Source organism: Sardina pilchardus, chromosome 9 (genome assembly GCF_963854185.1).
Source record: "Sardina pilchardus chromosome 9, fSarPil1.1, whole genome shotgun sequence".
Taxonomy (NCBI): domain Eukaryota; kingdom Metazoa; phylum Chordata; class Actinopteri; order Clupeiformes; family Clupeidae; genus Sardina; species Sardina pilchardus.
This window is the reverse complement of record NC_085002.1, coordinates 16,646,818-16,665,632: the sequence shown is the minus strand read 5'-3', so window position 1 is coordinate 16,665,632 and position 18,815 is coordinate 16,646,818. Positions and strand designations below refer to the sequence as shown.

At 45.7% G+C, this 18,815-nt stretch overlaps 1 protein-coding gene across 1 annotated transcript in view; it reads right to left on the bottom strand.

Moving 5' to 3' along the window:
• sulf2a (sulfatase 2a) overlaps window positions 1-18,815 on the bottom strand; it is a 41,439-nt gene that overhangs the window by 21,604 nt on the left and 1,020 nt on the right. The gene's annotated exons all lie outside the window — the stretch shown is intronic.

Sequence of the window (18,815 nt, the reverse complement as noted above, 5' to 3'; positions counted from 1 at the left end):
TGTGCTGGCGTGTGAGCACGGGTGCGTGTTTTATTCCGGCGTGCCATGCGCCCGGGTCACCAGACTCACGGTGTGTGTGTGTCGTGAGATGTATATCTCAGACCCAATACATAACAAGTGAACTCCCTTTGCAAGGGAGGGGGATACAAGGCCACAGCAGAACAAATGACAGAATGAAATCTTTATGGCTGCCTATATTTTATGAATAAGAATGAATTATGGATGCCGCATGGAAAGAGACGTGTCACGCGAAGGCACATGTCTCGACTAGACACAGGAAGCCGTAAGAGCCCGAAGCAGAGTTGATGGAGCTCTATACGCGCTGAAAAATCTCATCAGACAGAGTACAAAGAAATAGGCCACCATTATCTTCTCATTTACCTCGACCATGAATGACCAATTGGTACGACACATGGTCCAATAGCACTCTGAGAATTATCTACAAAGTATTGAGCATTCAGATCTTGCTTCTGGATTATACAAAAAAAAAAAACAGCGTGCAGGGGCTGAGTATCAATGAACTCCTCGAAGTTCTGAGCTTCGTCAGACTGATTTCTATTCAGGTAACACCACCGGGGAGATGGAATTGAGAATATGAATAGGAGGATCTGTCTGGCTGAATGGAGCCTCTTATTACATATTGAAGAGAGGGACCTGGTCCAGTGCCGTCCTTACTGTTTAATCAGGCTGCCGAGTCATAACGCGCATGAAATATGGATGAGCCCGCGAGCTAAGGCACAGCCAACCCCGATGATGTGATGAAACAACATGTCCGGGTGCACTCTCTCCGAGCCATAGTCACCCACGGGCAAGAGATAGGTCCACCGGGGTAAAGGAGAAAAGAGAGAGAGAGAGAGAGGCAGGAAGAGTAGTTTATGAAAGAATGCATGAGAGAGAGAGAGTGGAGAGAGAGAGAGAAAGGGAAGGGGAGGCCAAGAGACAGAGAGGAGCAGAAAGGGACTGAGAGAATATGGCACAGAGCGAGCGCCAGGACGGTTCAGTATGTGGCATGTTTTGCCATTCCAGGGAGAGAATAAAAACAGAGAGGCAAGAGAGAGTGAGCTACTTCAGATTCACACAGGCCGGCGATTTGTCGACTTCATTCCCCCTCATTGTTCCCGTCGGCAGCCACAGCCCTGTTCCTTCACTCCTAACGGCGCTTGGCAAGGCTACGGGGGGAAAGTGCCCAACCCCACCCCCCGTGGCATTGTGACTGGGACAGAGTATGCAAACTCACTAAAGGGCCCTTGAATTTACCAACAAAAGTCGGGCCATTCAGATGTAAATGGTGCCATGACAAGCCGCTTTCAGCGCGCGGAGCCTTTCATTTGGGAAGCCAGTTTGATGTGAAGAAGGGGTGGGTCAGAGTGGTGGGGGCGGGGTATTGGTGGGGCGATGCTGATACCCTGTGTGTGTCGAACACTGTACATTTGCCTCCTTTGTGGCCCCCCGAAAGAGTGGCGTCCAGTTCGGTCAACCTCTCGTCCTCGTCGGCTCTGACATTACGAGCTGGAACGTATGTGCCTTGGCACTTACAACAATTGAATCAAGGCGGCTCATAATGGTGGTGTCGGACCGAGACAGAAACACATTATTCTGGAGGGGGGTGGTGGGTGGGGGTGAATTATCGAATTTATAATTCTATCTAACAAACAGGAGCCTAGTTTCCTTCTGCAGTCGGCAGCAGAGAGGCTTACTGAAGCTGGAACAAAATGTGCTGAAACTCTCAGTGTCAGAGCAGACTTTCCAACACTCTCTAACAAGTGAGTGCATTCTTTAAAAAGTATCCTTGCGTGCACTGATGCACTGTATACTCCACTGATCTCATCATTATATTTAGGTGTTACTAGGCCTACATATTACTTTGCTGTCACAAAATATTAGATCTGTGTATTACGTTGGTGCATGCAAGAAAGAATAGAATCCTTTGCTTGGGATTCTGTGCAGAATACAAACTGTCTTCCAAGAAGATGATGTAAGACAACAGCACCAGAAAATCACTTGAAACTCCGTGGCTGTACTGGATTGGAACTAATAAGGTATAATGTGTCTGCTGGGATGAAAGCCCAATTCAACCCTAGCCATATTTGTGAATAACATCTCATTTTTTCATGTTGCTCTTTTGTTGTTTTTGAGAATATTTTCTCTCACCCGAAGAGCAGTTGTCAAGGACATTTTTTGCAATCAGCGTTATGAGGGCAATAGAGACTTCAGGAAAAGATGAAACTGTCATGAAGTTCACAGTAGCTGGTGAACTAAGCTGTGATGCATCCTCTTTTAAGAAGAGATCTCTTAGTTTATAATGAGCTTCGGTCCAGGGATATTTATACACATGCCACCACCAAAGTAGAAAAGAGAGAGATTTTAAAAAGAGAGATAGCAGATCAATCATTTTATCTTATTGTCTCTGTAATTTGCAGAGATGATCAAGAGGGCTCAGATTCTTAAGGGTAAGTTGCTGATGAGTACATCATAAAAAAAGAAGACTTTCCTATGGCTGAACATATCAAAGTAGCACAAGCTAGAGAAACTGACGGATGTGGGAGACACCAGAAAGCTTTTAATCTCCCTGTGAACAACACCAAGACCTTTAAAGTGCGAGGTGAAGAGATGATATGATTTAGTAATAGGATGATGAAGTCAGAGAAGGCGTGATGTATCAGATTCAAAACATCCAGCTGGCAGTTGATGTCAGATAGGACAAGCTTCACATCATGGTAATGTGTTGTTGTTTTTTTTGAGCGAGCAGGTTTCTGTTGAGTCGAGTTGGATTAATTAGTTTCGCATGAAATTAATAGTTTGTTAAACACAAATGGATTTTGCAGTGTGAAGTTGTTGACAACCTCAGGCTATCCACGAGCTTGTTTTCCCACCAACTGTGAAACCCTGTGACCCTGCTTGATTATCGCCGCGCATCAACTTCTCATGACTGACAAAACAAACTCTCTTTCATACGCCACATTTTCATTGCCCTTTCTCTTTTTTTTGAATTAACACTTCCAAACTGCTCTTTGAATTAAGTCTTTCAAAGGAAACCAACACACACACACACACACACACACACACACACACACACACACACACACACACACACACACACACACACACACACAACAGAACAAAATCTCAACAGAGCCCATGTCACACACACGCCAACCTCCACAGGGTCTCCAGGAATCTCATTGAAGCCCCCTGGGCTCTGCCTCTGTTCTCGCCTGGGTGTCCTCGGCAACTGGCTGGCATGCATGGCAAGCGCGGTGGTCTAGAGCCTACAGCCACTCATCCGCCACCACCACCATACCCACACCGCCACCACCACCACCAGCACCACCACCATACCCACCACCAGCACCACCAGTCGCATCACCCGACCAGCCAGCCAGCCAGCCCGTCACCCATTCTGGGCTGGGAGTTCTCCCGAGCCGAGAGAGGGAGACGGGCACAGAGCAGAGCCAGACACACAAAGCTGTGATTGTCCCCCTCACAGGGCTTCAAAGTGGCCCTGGCTCTTCAGGAGAGCATGGAGGGGAAGAGAACGCTAATTGTGCTGCTTAATGGTTATCTGTGTGGATCTGAATGGCTTCCTTCTGCTCGAGAGGGAAATCCAGCTAATCCGCCTCTAGTCCTTTCCTTTCCCTGATTTCCCTCTCTATACTTCCTCTCTCTCTCTCTCCTCTTCTTTCAATGCTTTTTGATGAAGGACACCTACTTTTTCCACTCGGTTCCCCTGTAAAGGATGATACTTTAAGGTTGTGTGTGTCATCAGTTCCCCTGAGGCAGAGATGATATTCCTTTCTCCCAGACTAAAGGCCATGACCATCAGAACAGGAAATGAGGTGTGGATGTTGTCAGAATGATTGACAGCAATGCAGGCACGGGCTCCGCATAAAAAGACCTGTCAACTGCTGTCTCTGAAGAAGAACAGCCAGCTCTTGGCCTTGTGAAAGGCATTCTGTAAAGACCAAGCATGGTTCCGTGACGGAATTAAGTGCAATAAATGGATTACGGTATCTTAATGGCAGCATCCGATCATAAAGAGACAAGACATCTCATAGCTTACTGCCAGAATGATGGCTCTGGGGTCTCATCTCGACCCCGTCCCCAAGAACCGTTGTTTATTAAAACCATCCTTCTTGTATCTGGAGCCGAGCCCTGTCGAGTTCCTCTCCACGCTCGAGGCCAGTGGTCGCCACTGCGGGTAACTCCATTCATACAGTCATTTATCTGTTTTTAATTACAGGCAATGGCCTTGGCTCTCACCGGGGCTAAACAACTGGTGGGGGCGCAGACCGCTAATGGTCCTGACTTAATGATGATTACAAACAATATTGGTTTCTCGTTTCGGTAAACAGCAACTGCAGTGGGCGCATTATGGAGGGGAGCCGCCGAGATAAATCAATGTGCTAATGCAGCAAATTACAACACAGAGAACGCACTCACGCAAGCACACACACACACACACACACACACACACTCACACAATCAGACACATACTCACACACACACACACACACACACACACACTCAGACACAAACAACAAACACTCATGCATGCACACAGACATTATGCTCTCTCACACACATTTAGACAGACACACTCACTCACTCTCACACACACACACACACACATATATATATACATACATTCACAAGAGCACAGCAGCCAGGCAGTGTAGTGTTGAAACAGTGGTCTGGATGGGGATTGGGCGGCCCGGTGGGACAGCAGCTGAGAGTGCCGTGCCCTGAGGACGTGTGGCATGTTGGGCCTCGGGGGAGCGCTTGTACTACAGGGCTGCTGCTGGGATTAGAGGTATTGAGCTGTGGGCTACACACAGAGCCATACAGAAGAGGAACCAGCAGGGGTATCGCACAGGGCATCTCAGCGTGTCTGTGTGTGTGTGTGTGTGTGTGTGTGTGTGTGTACTTGTGTGTGTGTGTACGTGTGTGTGTGTGCGCGCCCGTACGTTTGTGTGTGTGCCCGTGTGTGTGTTTGTGTTCCAAAATGTCCCTTATCTCATTTCAGACACACGGGAGTAATTATGCTTCATTCAGATCTCACGTTCAGATACTGATAATTTGCTGTCCAACTTTCTTGTACTCTCGTTCTGTGAAGACATTCAGACAACCGTTGTCAATAGATCACTAGGGGGAGATATTCAACACCCCTTCTTACTTGTCAGAACCAGGAGGCAGTAGAAACACAATATGAGACATAATATGAGTATAAAATCCCAGGGAAGAGCAAGGAACATTTGGACATCCACCCACTGCCTAGTTACACACTGCATTACCAAGCAAGCAGGGGGTGACGTCCTCATTTCTGTTTTATTTCCCCTCTCATATTCAAAAGAGGCTCTGTTATGTAATGTTCTATACTGTTGCCATGCTTTTAGGGGTCGAAATATGAACACCGCATGATTCTGTTATATAATCATCTTGGGCTGACATTTTCAAACATTGTCTTTGATGTTCCCCCAAGGAACTGAACGCCTTCAACACGGGCACAAACAGAACTTCACATGATTTGCCACGACAGGTGTTTCCAGGTATAGTACAATTGTTAGTCGATTCACATTACAGATATCATCCACATTGTTTCGCAAGCTTTCAAAACATAGCCTACTACTGTACATTTTACAACTCTGTCTGACTCGAAAGTGAATCCATAACTTTCACCTTGTCCAAAGACTCTGTTCACACAGCCCAGCCTTCACTAACTGTCAGTTTACAACAGCTTTTCTTTCCCTCTGAAGCACAAAGGCCTGAACTCCCCTTAACCCCTATCAGTGACAGGGTTCAGCTTTAGAGACCGCTGGCTAATTGCCTGTCCTGTTAGCAGTAGCCTGGCTGCCAGTGCTGTCTCTCTCACTCTCTCACACACACACACACACACACACACACACACACACACACACACACACACAGAGCATGAGCACACACACACACACACACACACACACACACCAAGCATGCACACACTCAGAGCATGAGCACACGCACACACAAACCAAGCGTGCACACACAAACACATACATACACACACACACACACACACATCAAACATGCTCATACACACACACACCACACACACACTCAGAGCATGAGCACACACGCACACACACACACACACACCGATCTGCCCTACCCCTGCTGGTGCTGGCGCTGCCCTATTGATATTGTATAGTGTTGCTGATGGCCCAGCAGGCTTTTAATGAAGCATTGGATTAATAATGCAGCAGCGAGAGGCTCCTCTGGATCACGGTGGCCATTTGCTCCTCCCCATAGGGCCTGAGCCTAATGTGTAATCTATACCGGTGAGTTCACACATGCTGGCAGATGTGTCGAGGCACACACACACACACACACACACAGGGTGCACACGTGTGTGATTACATGCAAGCGCACATTTGCCCACACACACTCTTGTGCAGACACATGCAGGCGTGCGCAGACACACACACACCCACATATACACATTCCCACCCACCATGGACACATGCATGCACAAATATACACACTCCCACACACATGCACTCTCTCTCTCACACACACACACACACACACCACCAGTAAATTGTAGTTTTTCATGACACAGCAATTCAAAGTTAAGTTCAAGGGTAAAGTCCAGGCTCTATGTATGCACCCAGCCCACACCACACTCATATTGGTAAAAGTGCTGATGTTTCAATTATACGATTTAACAGGTTTTGTTGTTGTTGAACACTACCCCATGCAGGTACATACACTCAGGGACTACTCCATGTGCATTAATCTAAAACTGGATAAATGTCTTCAATATAATCATTGGTGGATATTGTGCTATTCCGGTAATTTTGCACATGGAACCATGCTGCTATCAACTGTCTTTCCATAAGGAGAAGATCATTACACACATATTCCAGCATACAGTTGACAAGTGTTGCATTTGGAAAAGGGGCTATTGCAGAAAAGCGCTTCCTTTTGGTTTATATCCAACAGATGGAGATGCATAATATTTGCATGATTACATGTCATTACATGTTTCAACACTCATGAGTGCCAATGAGACAATCTGAACCGGAGGATAAATTCTGCACATTCGATGCCAGATGACGAGACGGACCGCTGGTTAGAAACGCTGTTATCATTTCAAATCTGCAGCCCAGTAAGTACTCCACTACGCTATATTGAACACTAACTCCACAACTGAATTAGTTATTTATGGTGCTCAGACTTTAAAATGTGTCCTCAGATAAATTCGAAATGAGCTCCGTACTTCAAATACCATGAGTTTATCCGTGTGACCTCTAGTCCATGAAGCAGATAGAGGCATCGTGGGGCTGCCGGAGGAGAACTCGGGACTGGGGGGGGCGGGGGGGCGACTGACACATCTACACGTGTGAGAATCATTAATGAGCCTCATCAGTCGGCGTCTCCTCTCGGCTCTCCTCCCCGGCCGCAAGGACGGCCACAATCCCCGCAATCGATGGCTGGGTCAGCTGTGATCACAGACGATAAAGCTCACGTTAGGCCCTGTCAAAACTCCAGCCGGGCGCAGCCGCGGAGCTGCGGCGGGGACTTTGATCCGGCTAACCCCACACAGTCCTCTGAGCTCTACCTCATTAATGGAGGAGGATCACAAATCAGAGAGAGAGAGGGAGAGAGCAAAGAAAGAGATAGTTGGAGAGAGGCCATAGAAGAGAAATGCAGAGGAAGATACAAAGAGAGAGAGAGAGATAGAAGACCAATGAGGCGGGGAGAGAAAGAAGGGTAATAGAGAATGAAGGAAAGAATGGAAGGAACGTAAAAGAGAAACAGGTAGAGATGTGGAGGTGGTTGAGTATAGTGGGAGAATGTGAGACAGGCGGACATATGCACATGGTGGGAAAATAACCTGCACAAAAACACTTAAGCCCGACAAGGTTACACTGACAGTTCAAAAATCACACAAGGCCTTTTTCAGATATACAAGCCAAATTGACTTAAGCCGATGGAGCGAGCGGCTCCTCCTGTTGGCGGAGGCTCAGTTCAGGGTCATGCTTACTGAGCGCGGGGCGCTTCTAATTTCATTTACAAATGAGGTAGAGAGGGGAGAGGCGGGAGAGAGGGGAGAGGCGGGCCCCGCGCACCTGTGATTGCGGAGAGCGGGCCGGGCCCGGCGTGATGGGTTCACTCAGGGAGATCAATGAGCCGTGATGGAGGATCCGCTTCACAAGCAGCAAGCCCTGGGCCGTCAGCACCGCGCGCGCCGCGCACGCAGGGGGAGGAAGAGGAGGAGAGGAAGAGGCTCACGCAGACATTCTTCATTCTCATCAGTCGACCATTAGTGTGTGTGCGTGCGCTTGCATGCGTTTTCTGCATGCGTGCGTGCATGAGTGTATGAGTGTGTGCGTGTGTACGTGTGTGTGTTCTTGTCACAGACTGAGACGGAGCATGTGTGTCTGACCCTCTCTGTCTGAGCAGGGTTCAGGGTAATGTCTCCTGTGTTGGTGATTAAACCTGCGGTGACCTGCACACCTCATGCTGAATTCATTTACATCAGAGACCCAGGGATCCGGTCCTATCGATTCAGAGAGGCTTTTCATCACAATGAGACGCAAATGGGATACGACAAATTGAATCCTTTTGTGTGCTGGAAATTGCTGTGTTTGATAATGTGTATGAATGGATGAATGCATAAATGAATGTGGGTAGATGAATTGTGTGTGTGTCTCTGTGTGTGTGTGTGTGTGTGTGTGTGTGTGTGTGTGTATTGGGGTGCTGCTAAAGTAATAAATCTCTGTGAGCAGCAGGTCCTTACCCTCCCCCCATAAATAACCCTTCGCTGTCACCAGCCAGCAGGTCTTTTGAGGCGTCGGAAGCCACCGCTAGCCTGAGCATACAACTCCTGATAGATGGAGCCTCCACTCATCACAGGCTTGCTGTTTAATGTACCCATTAGCCCCTTTACAAACCATCCTAATGGCCTTCATACATGTGTCTACATCGGCATCTGCTTAATTACTTACTTTCAAAAGTATATATTTGTTCCAGTCTTAGATAAGCTTGAAATGATGGTCCTATCAGCTGTTTGGGATGGATGAATAAGAAAGACATTACTTTCTGTCTGTGATTAGGTGTCTCTAGGGATGTAGCCAGGATTGTTCAAATATCGAGGTCAAAAATACTCATGCCATACACATTTTACTTTGTGTGTGTGTGTGTGTGTCTGTCTGTCTGTCTGTGTGTGTGAGTGTGTGTGCGTGTCAGGGATGGAAATTATCTTTTTTTCAAATCTACCAGCCACTGACAGATAAATGGTCCAGTTCTCCAGCCACTCATATTTTCTAAAATCCACTTTCATGTTTTAACAACATTTGGCTGGTGGTGGCTAGAGGCCATTTCCATTTTGTGTGTGTGTGTGTGTGAATGAGTCACTCCTTGACTATCACCATTTCTCCTTCTTCTTTCTCTTCATCTGACCGTTTCATTCTCTCCTGTCTTCTTAATTCTATTTTAAAAATGACTTATGATCTTTAGAACATATGAAAAAGAGAATATATCTAATCTATCAACATGGATGGATGTTTAATGGTACATGGGCAAAGTCTTTGGGATTTTTTTCTTTTTTTGCAGCAGCAGCAGAATTCTTATTGGCCTATTGGCACTTATGTCACTTCCTGCGACCTCATGCTGTCCTTTTTCACTTCTTATGACCCGTTATTAGATTGTCCCCAGCAGGACAAAAGCATGCTGGAGAATAAGTGGCGTTGCACACACCGCCTTCCCAGAATGCCTCTCTGGCACCCAGCGTGCCTGTCTGTGTGTGGCCCGCGTGTTGGCAGCGGCGCCCGGGCCCTGCTGGGGTGCCTGGTTGAAAAGCGGGCACGGAGCCCACTGTTGAAGCCCGCTATCTCCTGCTGTCTGGCCATTTTGTGTGCACTCAGTGGAAAGAATCAATTATGGCGGCGTACAACAGACCATTTTAATATTTGACTCCAAATTAATTTTTTTCAGGGACCCTGCAGATGCGAGGGGAGGGGAGGGAGGGACGGAGGGAGGGAGCAAGGGGGCGGCAGGGCAGAGCTGCGATTTTGCATGTTCGTGATCTGGAAAATGGGAAGTGGACAAACTTTGGAACATGAGACTCCTGTGAATGAGAGATGCTGTGTGTTTGAGCCAGCTCCACTCAGAGGGCAATCTCTCTCTCACTGAGACTGCTGGAGAAAGTGTTGTTGGCCGTGTACACGGAGCAAAAAAAAAAAGAAAAAAAAGAGAGCATTTATGAAGAAATATCAAAGCACCTCATGCAATAACTTGCAAGACTTGTTCGGTTTCTTGTTCGTCCAACAGTAATGTTTCTTGCGGTGCAGTTACCCACATGGGGGAAATTCATTGGTTTTATTCTCCACAAAGAGTTCTCAAACAACTGCAGTTCAACAATTTCTACTTTGAAGAAAAACAACGAAAGATAGCGAGAGAGAGAGAGAGAGACAGAAAATCATTCTGGGTTTTTTTCGCCAGAGGCATCCACCGCAGTGTAGTGGATGAAAAGAGAGCCAGGTGAGGGGTGATGCTCACGCCACTTTGAAGTGCAGATTGGGACTCAAACAGAATCCGAGAACACAGAGCTGTCACTCACCTGCCGAGCCTCTCCAGCCTCAGTGCGCACAAAGGCTTAAATGAAGACCTCATGCATGTGCCGCATTTACATCTCAGGTGCACAAACACGGCTAATTATTCGTCTGGTGTTTGATGGCAGGATTCTACTTCCTTCTCCAATCACTCCCTGTAGGCAGTGAGAGAGAGGACATCCTCCCACTTAGCTTAAAGACTGAAAACATTGAGCATCAAACCTACAGTGCTTCCCTATGTCTTTGATGTATCAATCAGTGTGCGCTGAAACTGTGTAAATAGGACTCTTCAAATTGGGAATTTTTAAGGACTGTGCCCAGCCTCATTTGAGAGTGGGAAGGATTTATGTTTTGTTAAAGATATAAACTAAAAACTACAGAGTCTGTAAAGGTAACCACCATGACCAAAGCAGCTACCAACTCCACATAACTATTAATGTAGTTCGACTGTTGTATTAGTCAGTTACTGCTGACTGCTCTGTTCACTTTGTGTGGTCCTAGTCGGTTGTACACACGGGAACTGTTACTATTTCTGCCTGTGTGTGCTGCCAGGCTTCAGTCCAGGGCAGCGTCAGATTCTTCTCAGCCACCACCCACCAACACTCCACTCGCATCCAACAACAGAGATGAGAAAAGAGGCTGTCCTCATTCATTGTTCATCCTGACACACACACACACGCTTTCTCACACACACACACACACACACTTTCTCATACAAACACACATCACACACACACACACACACACACACACACACACACGCCACACACACATAGCCATTGTGCTATAAATATAATATAAACAGGTTATACAAAACATGTTCAGTGTCTGTCATACAACCAAATCTATTGAATCTTAATATGTACCTGTTGTCAGGGAGAATTGGAAAACGTGTTGTCAGGGAGACATTACAGTAAATCAGGAAGATAGTATCAGGTCTGCAGCTGCCCCTGAATGGGGACGTGGGATGTGTCCCAGATAAAAATCAGTCCATCCTCCATTGTGGCTCTGTTTTGTGCTCTAACGCCATTCTCCATTTCGGCTCGTCCCCAGCAGATGCCGTGTTTGATTGTCTGCCTCCCACTGACAGATGCTAAACGGTTTGGTGGGTCCTCCCTGTGTTGAAGCCACTCATCGCCTATAGACTCCTCCCACACAGATGCCGCCATGGCGACAGCTGAGGTGTCTGTCCTGATAAAGCCGACGTCCACGTCAACTCTTAAAACTCTCATCGCCACTGAATTCACGAGACGTAGGACGGAGCGGTTACCTAGTTACAGTCAGTCACTGGCATGCGTAATAGCGTTATTCACAAGTTTAATCCTCGTCTCTTTACCACGTTGTCACCTCTATGGTTGTCGCAAGGGAGCTGTTTTCCGGAGATTCCATTCAAATTCAAATCCTTGCTCGGTCCTCGGCCTGGCCTGATATTCATGGAGGAAGCCAGCCCAAAGAGCCATTAAATGTTACTGTCATTAGCATAAAGTAATTATCCCCATCAAATGAAAGCAGGAGCGGGAGCTAATCAGTGAGCGCTATGTGGCCGGGCCTTTCGCCGAGCCCTGAGGTGAGTCATATCAGCCGGAAGATACAATCACCAATTCAGCTATGGACCAAAAAATAAATAAATAAGAAAATCCTTCCTGCTCTTCAGTCATATCGCAAACCAACAAACCACCTCCAAAATATACCAGAATGTAAAAATCGCTGACATCTTTACAGAGGGTCAGGGACAATGCATCCATCACCAGAGTACACCATCTTATGTTGCTGTTCAGTTTCACACCAGTTTTGGTAGCGTCGACTTATGGTACTGTCATTTACAGTACTTTTCTTCTGTGTTAATGTATTCATACCTCACACTGCCATCTTAAGCTTGCTGATAATCTTGCCAGCTGAAGGCAACACGCACAGTATAATGGACTGGTGCAATATCCTAATATCATTTCTGTCACTCTTTCATGACAACAATATTACTAAATAGATTCACCACATCCTAATATATTACAAATGCCAGAATATGGCGATTTCTCAGCAATCTATCTATCTAATGCAATTGTTACAAAAACCTCGCCTTTAGTGCTTTGATTGAAGTGTATATTACCTGTGTTCTGGCACTGAGTTAAAAGGAAAAACAACTCAACTGAAATGTGTCAAGCTGGACGAAGCTCAGGAAAGTTTAATGAGTTTATGTGCCATGTTTCAAATCCAATTTTCCATGCAACTCCTTGTCAGGCAAATCGGGGTTGAAACGCAGCTGACTTGTGAAGGCTCATATTTCTGTCAGTCATGACAGCATCACTCAGCATTGGACGCCCTGGTGAGTCATGCCAGTGCACCAACTGGCAGGACGAGAGCCCAGAAGCACTGTTGGTGTTGGATCCAGCCAACGATGCTCGAAAGTGATTCACGTCAGGGGAATAGAGAGGATGTGTTGTTCCAATAACCCAGCTGAATACAGAAGTCTCTCCAAGAGAGGGGGAGAGGGAGGTAGAGAGAGAGAGAGAGAAAAAGAGAGTGAGAGAATTGTGTTTTTTAATGACAAGAATAAAAATTAGATTGGAAGGGAAGCTACAATTACCACTTTTCTCACACAAGAGAGAATTACGCAACACACAGATGGGTGTTTAATTAGAAATCTCAGTGAGAAACGGATACCGCACAAACAATACAGAGGTAGGTACTGTACCTTGCACTGCGTGTGAGGGTTTGAATCTCAGCTACAGTACAGACCATCCACACTGACAGCTCTGTTACACCCTGCAGCGTGAGCAGGTAATCATCGGAGATATCATACCGGTGTTGATATTTAAAGGTCGTTTCGAGGACACGATAAATATTTTTTTCCTTCAGGCCTCAGACACTCGAGTGGACGTCTTTTGGACAGAATTTCGCCAAAGCTCTTTCTGCCCGTCTGTCTAGGAAGTGACTCCTGCGTCAGCTAAACCGGCTGCCCTCGGGCTACTCTGCGTTTGTTCAGATCGGGGCGTGTTCAGATCTCCTCCCATCGATCCTGGAACCCGTTCTCACAACCAATTAGGGTCTCACGCGTACCCCTGCTGTGTGGGGGTCTCAAGGCATGCTGGGTACCCCGCAGTCTAGGAGTCTTCTCTCTCTCTCTCTCTGCCTTGATCCCTGTCTCTCACACTAAAGGCCCAGAGCATCCTGAACTCATCATGGTGAGGAAAAGTCTAGACTTACGTTTCTTATTTTTACGAAGTTTAAGGGACATTATGGGACAAATGTTCTAAATTTGTATAGACACATCTCACACTTGTGGATGTTTTTTCTCACTTAAAAATAAAAAAATCAGAAGTAATCAGAGTTCTGACAAAAATGAGATAGGACAAGTCAATCAATCTGTCCTCTCTATAGAGTATGCAGTAACTTAAGCGAACTTAAGTGCTTCAACACAGCAAGCTTGGGAATCAGGAGTATCAAGCTTGTTAAGACAGCGTGCACAGCAGTCCTAACCTCTAATCCTCCCGCTTTGTAGTTGAGAGCAAATCCAATTTCAGGGGATCTATCACTCCATGAGCATCATCAGAAAGGCACGCCACTGGAGTGAACGGTGAGGTGAAGTGCAGAGAGGGAATCCGATAGAGAGAGGGGTACAGTAGATGAAGGAGAACAGGAACGAGAGAAGAGAGGGAAAAAGAGAAAATGAGATGTGACTCTTAGATCTCACAGGTAAAAAAAACTCAAGAGGGGCAGATGGAGAGCTTTGTTACTTAGAAAGTGCCAATCTCAAAGTCTCAGGCATTTCAGGTATAGATAATTGGTGGTAACTTGTATGCCTGCATCAAAATGAATACCACATCACTATTTTGTTACAGATCAACCCCGATCCACCATGATTTGACCCACCTCGTCCATTAGCATGCTCACGTCCTGCCCAGTTTAAAGGGCCCGAGACCTGGGTGAGTAATTACACTAATGACAGTGTCTCTTTATGGCCCTCTTGGATCCACGTCTCCAACCAGTAGTCACTTGGGCGCCTTTAGAGCAAACCTCCCTTCTACGGCTACATCCTGCTAGCTTTTAATCACCCATTCCATTCCACCCATGGCCACTTCTCACCCAGCGGAGGGCCACTAATGCTATCTGGCGCGCTGGCGATCGATGCCTCCCCCATCATGTGGGGATGGCTTGTTTGCACTCTGGCTCAATGGGAGGAAGGGGGGACGCGGGTGCAGCCGCGGCTATAGCGGCTAGCGTTGTCATTAGTTCTCTCAGTGATGTTTGGCATCCTTGTGCCAGTGGAGGTGCCGACCTTCAGCACTCACTCTGCAAGCCTACCCTATTAACACGACAGCGTGAGGGATGGAGGAATGGGTTTGCCGCTAATGGCCATAGAGAACAACTCAACGCCAAACAGTCTGTGATTGAAGTGGGCATAAGCTCATGTGACTTGGTGCATTTGCTGAACATTAAAACCCAGTGAATCCACTTCCTGTTGCTTCCATTGGCAGTGCCTTCTTTGTTATATCTTGTGGCGATTGGCATGTGCAATATTATTCGATATGGAATGAAATTAGGAATGATCTGTGCGTTCCGTGGCAGAGTGGTGTGGAGTGCAGGTTTACAGGGCTGTAGAGGCCTCTATTCACTAGCGTACGGAGTGGACACAATTATTTTATTGCTCTGCAATCTTAAGTGGTCACTAACGGTGAGGTTCCAAGTGAAACAATCAAACTAGTCCCTCTGAGTGTCGTGAAGAATGATCTTGAAATGCAATCTGGCAGAAAGTCAGAGAAAGATGGAAAAGATGAAAGCAAGATCAGACTGCTAACAAACACTGAGATACTGAGAAAGACAGAACTTGTGGTATAATGCCACGTAATGCATACAAAACAACAAAGTCAAACACAGCAAACGGTGCAGAGCTATTCTCTGCACGCTGTCTGATCAAATATTGATAAGAAGACAGAATGATTTATTCAGCGCTTCAGCAAAACTTAGTTTTTTAAGAAAGGAGAGGAACACTGTCAGAATTGTCCTAATTTTAAATTCTCACATACATTGGACCATATTCTTCTCCCACACACAATCTGACAGCCAATATGAAAGCTAGAGTTTCCCGTGTTCAGAGAGGAGGGATGTCTGTCTCTCTGTTTCCACTTCTCAACAGACATTCAACAAAGCATTAGACAAAGCATGTCTGTGTAAAAAAACAACATAAGTAAAACAAGAAAGTAATTGCTGCATTGAAGGTGTTTTAATAAAGGCAAGCATATAACTTGCAGAGCAGTTCCTTTTTTGTGAAAAAGAGAAAAACTTTTCCGTTCCCTCAGCAGATCCGGTTATCCTGAAGGCAGAGAGTGTTCCATATGCTCTTTCGCTGTTGTGCAACCTAAACAACACATTCCCCCTCCCGAGGCATGTTGAAAAGCAAAAACTGGAGACTTAAAAGAAGAAACTAGACCAATGCATGAAAGCTGTCATAGTTTTGAGAGATGAAACACCTTCTGTTACTGATTTGGCCAGTTTATCCGATAAAACTGGAATGGTTGGTGCCTACAGTGTAGTGTGTGTAGTGTGTTTCCCCTGATGAGGTACAAGAGGGTCCTTGAGCCCATATATAATCATATATAATCATATGTAATCATATGCTGTCAGGCTAATGCATGTCTAAAGAATGTCATGTTTTTCAAATCCAGTTTGTTCCATCAAAATATAATTATGATAGGCTATATTAAGGGACACAAATGTCGATACCATTATATGAATTAGTTTGTAAAACCTACAAGGTCTGGTACAGAAAGCTCACGAAATTCCACATGGAAGGGTAGTTGTCTATTGTGCTGATTAATTAGTATCAGTCACTAATAAACAAATCATCAAGGTCACTATTTAACAACATTTAATGTAACTGTCATTCAAGCTCTATCTATCAACTATCTATTTGATCTATCTATGTTTTTTCATATTAAACTACGTTATTCCCTTAACTAAAGCCCTATTCGCACAGGATTAGTATTACCTGTGGACCTTTGGTGATTTGTGATAATTGCGGAGAATGTCTGAGATCTTAGTCCCGTGCGAATGTGCCATGTCTGTAATTTGTAAAGTAAAAATTCCGCCGCAAATTACCTACTATATTTCGCCAAACACAGACGTCCGGTGATAATACTAATCCCGTGCGAATCTGTATCTCAGTGATTGCTGTTGCAATTGCATATCTTTTCTACTTTCTGTGTTGTTTTCGGACGTTAGCATACAACATATCCGGGTGTAATGTCAGTGAAAATAGAGTCATTTACAGACTTTGCTTATCCCGTGCGAATGCGCTGCAAGTAACACAGAGGTGGGGCGATAATTTGAAAATGACCGGAGGTCCACAGGTAATACTAATCCCGTGCGAATAGGGCTTAAGACGAGTTGATACATACCTCTCGCATGTGAGAGGTACAGTATGTATCTGGGCTAGCTAAGTGCTATCAAAGTAGCACCGCGTGCCAGAGCCATTGAGTGCACGCATTGAAATGCGAGATGTATCAACTCATCTAAAAGAGAATAACGTAGTTAAACATGAAAAAAACGTTGCGTGTTCCTTTAACCATTAACTATTAGCATGTCTGTCTGCTTACCCTGACTACACACTGACCTTAACCCAAACATCAAAAAAGGCTACTCGTATTCCTCAATTTAAAAACATGTCAACCGAGTGTAATGTTTATAATGGCTTATTTAAGTAATGTTAGACCCTTTGATATCCTAAATAGCAATACAACAGACATTGTTATAATATAAGCACATCATTATTCATAATTATTCAGGGGAAAGCAGGTGCTACTGTGACACTGCATGCATCATTCACCTTGTGCTTTATTGAAACTGCTGATAGTTTATGCGCTTCATGTTTGCGTTTTTGAAGGGTTGTGTAATCTGAGATACTGTAGCAATGTAACCATGGTGTTATTTTAAGGAGTCGAGATGAACCCATGTGCAGCAGACACCTGAGCACTGACATGAATATTTATCAAGGAGCATAATATCTGATGCCACCACCGCCGCCACAGAAAGCCTTTTCTCTCCTTGCATCCCCATCCCCAGTGAACCACTTAGATTCAATCAGAAATCGGAAATCATACACATCATACAACATAGGAGGATGAGTGAACTCGGCTTTGATTAGGAGTATTTGAAGTTAGTTTTGAGTTAGTCTGACGATGTGTGTGGATGTGGATGTAAATAAGAGTAATAATTCCCACAACAGATGAGAGAGAGAGAGAGAGAGAGAGAGAGAGAGAGAGAGAGAGAGTGTGTGTGTGTGTGTGTGTGTGTGTGTGTGTGTGTGTGTGTTTGTAGCTGTTAGTTGGTCATCCCTCAGGGTGTGCAGGTGAACTGGCCTCTGACAGCAGCAGGACCTAAAGGTGTGTGTGTGTGTGTGTGTGTGTGTGTGTGTGTGTGTGTGTGTGTGTGCAGATCTTCCTCCTCCTAGGCAGAAAGGAGGCCAGTTGATGTGGGGGTTAGCTCAGCACTAGCAGAGAACCCGCTAAATAATGGATGAGTGAACCAGGGATCTCTTTAGCTCAACCACCTCTGCCACAGAAACGCTACGTCACCCATCCAAACACACACACACCCTCCCCCAAACACTCAAAACACACACTCAGACACACACACACACACACACACACACACACACACACATACTTTTTTTAAAAACCCTCCATGTACTCATAATGCACATTACACCACATGTAGGTTTCAAACTCACCTAATTCTGTCATGCTAAGTAATAAACACAAAACCACACCGCTGTGTAGATGTTCCAGTTATACCATAAGGTTATCAATGCCTGATGGGCACCACAGCAACGTCCACTCAATATTTCAGACTCTGTGATACACCCAAAACTCTGCAATCATTTCTTGACCATTCTTGTACAGTACACACATTAGCCTGACAGCAAAGCACAGCAAGTCCACCAAAAATCACTGACCTTAAGAGCTACACAGACATACCAACACCCAGCAACAGCATCAATATTTTACCCTTAGACTAGGCAGTGTCTGCATAAGTCATTCACAATCAGGGATCACACCACCCCCATGACCTACTTGACCTGACAGAGGCCCCAGCGAGGAGAGCCTTTTAGGAGGCGGAGAGCCAGAAGTGAGCTCATTTGCTCTCAGAGCACTACACATATCCACCACCAAACCCACCACCAAACTGCCCAGTGACGGGCAAATTGAACACCAAAAATATGTCCAGATT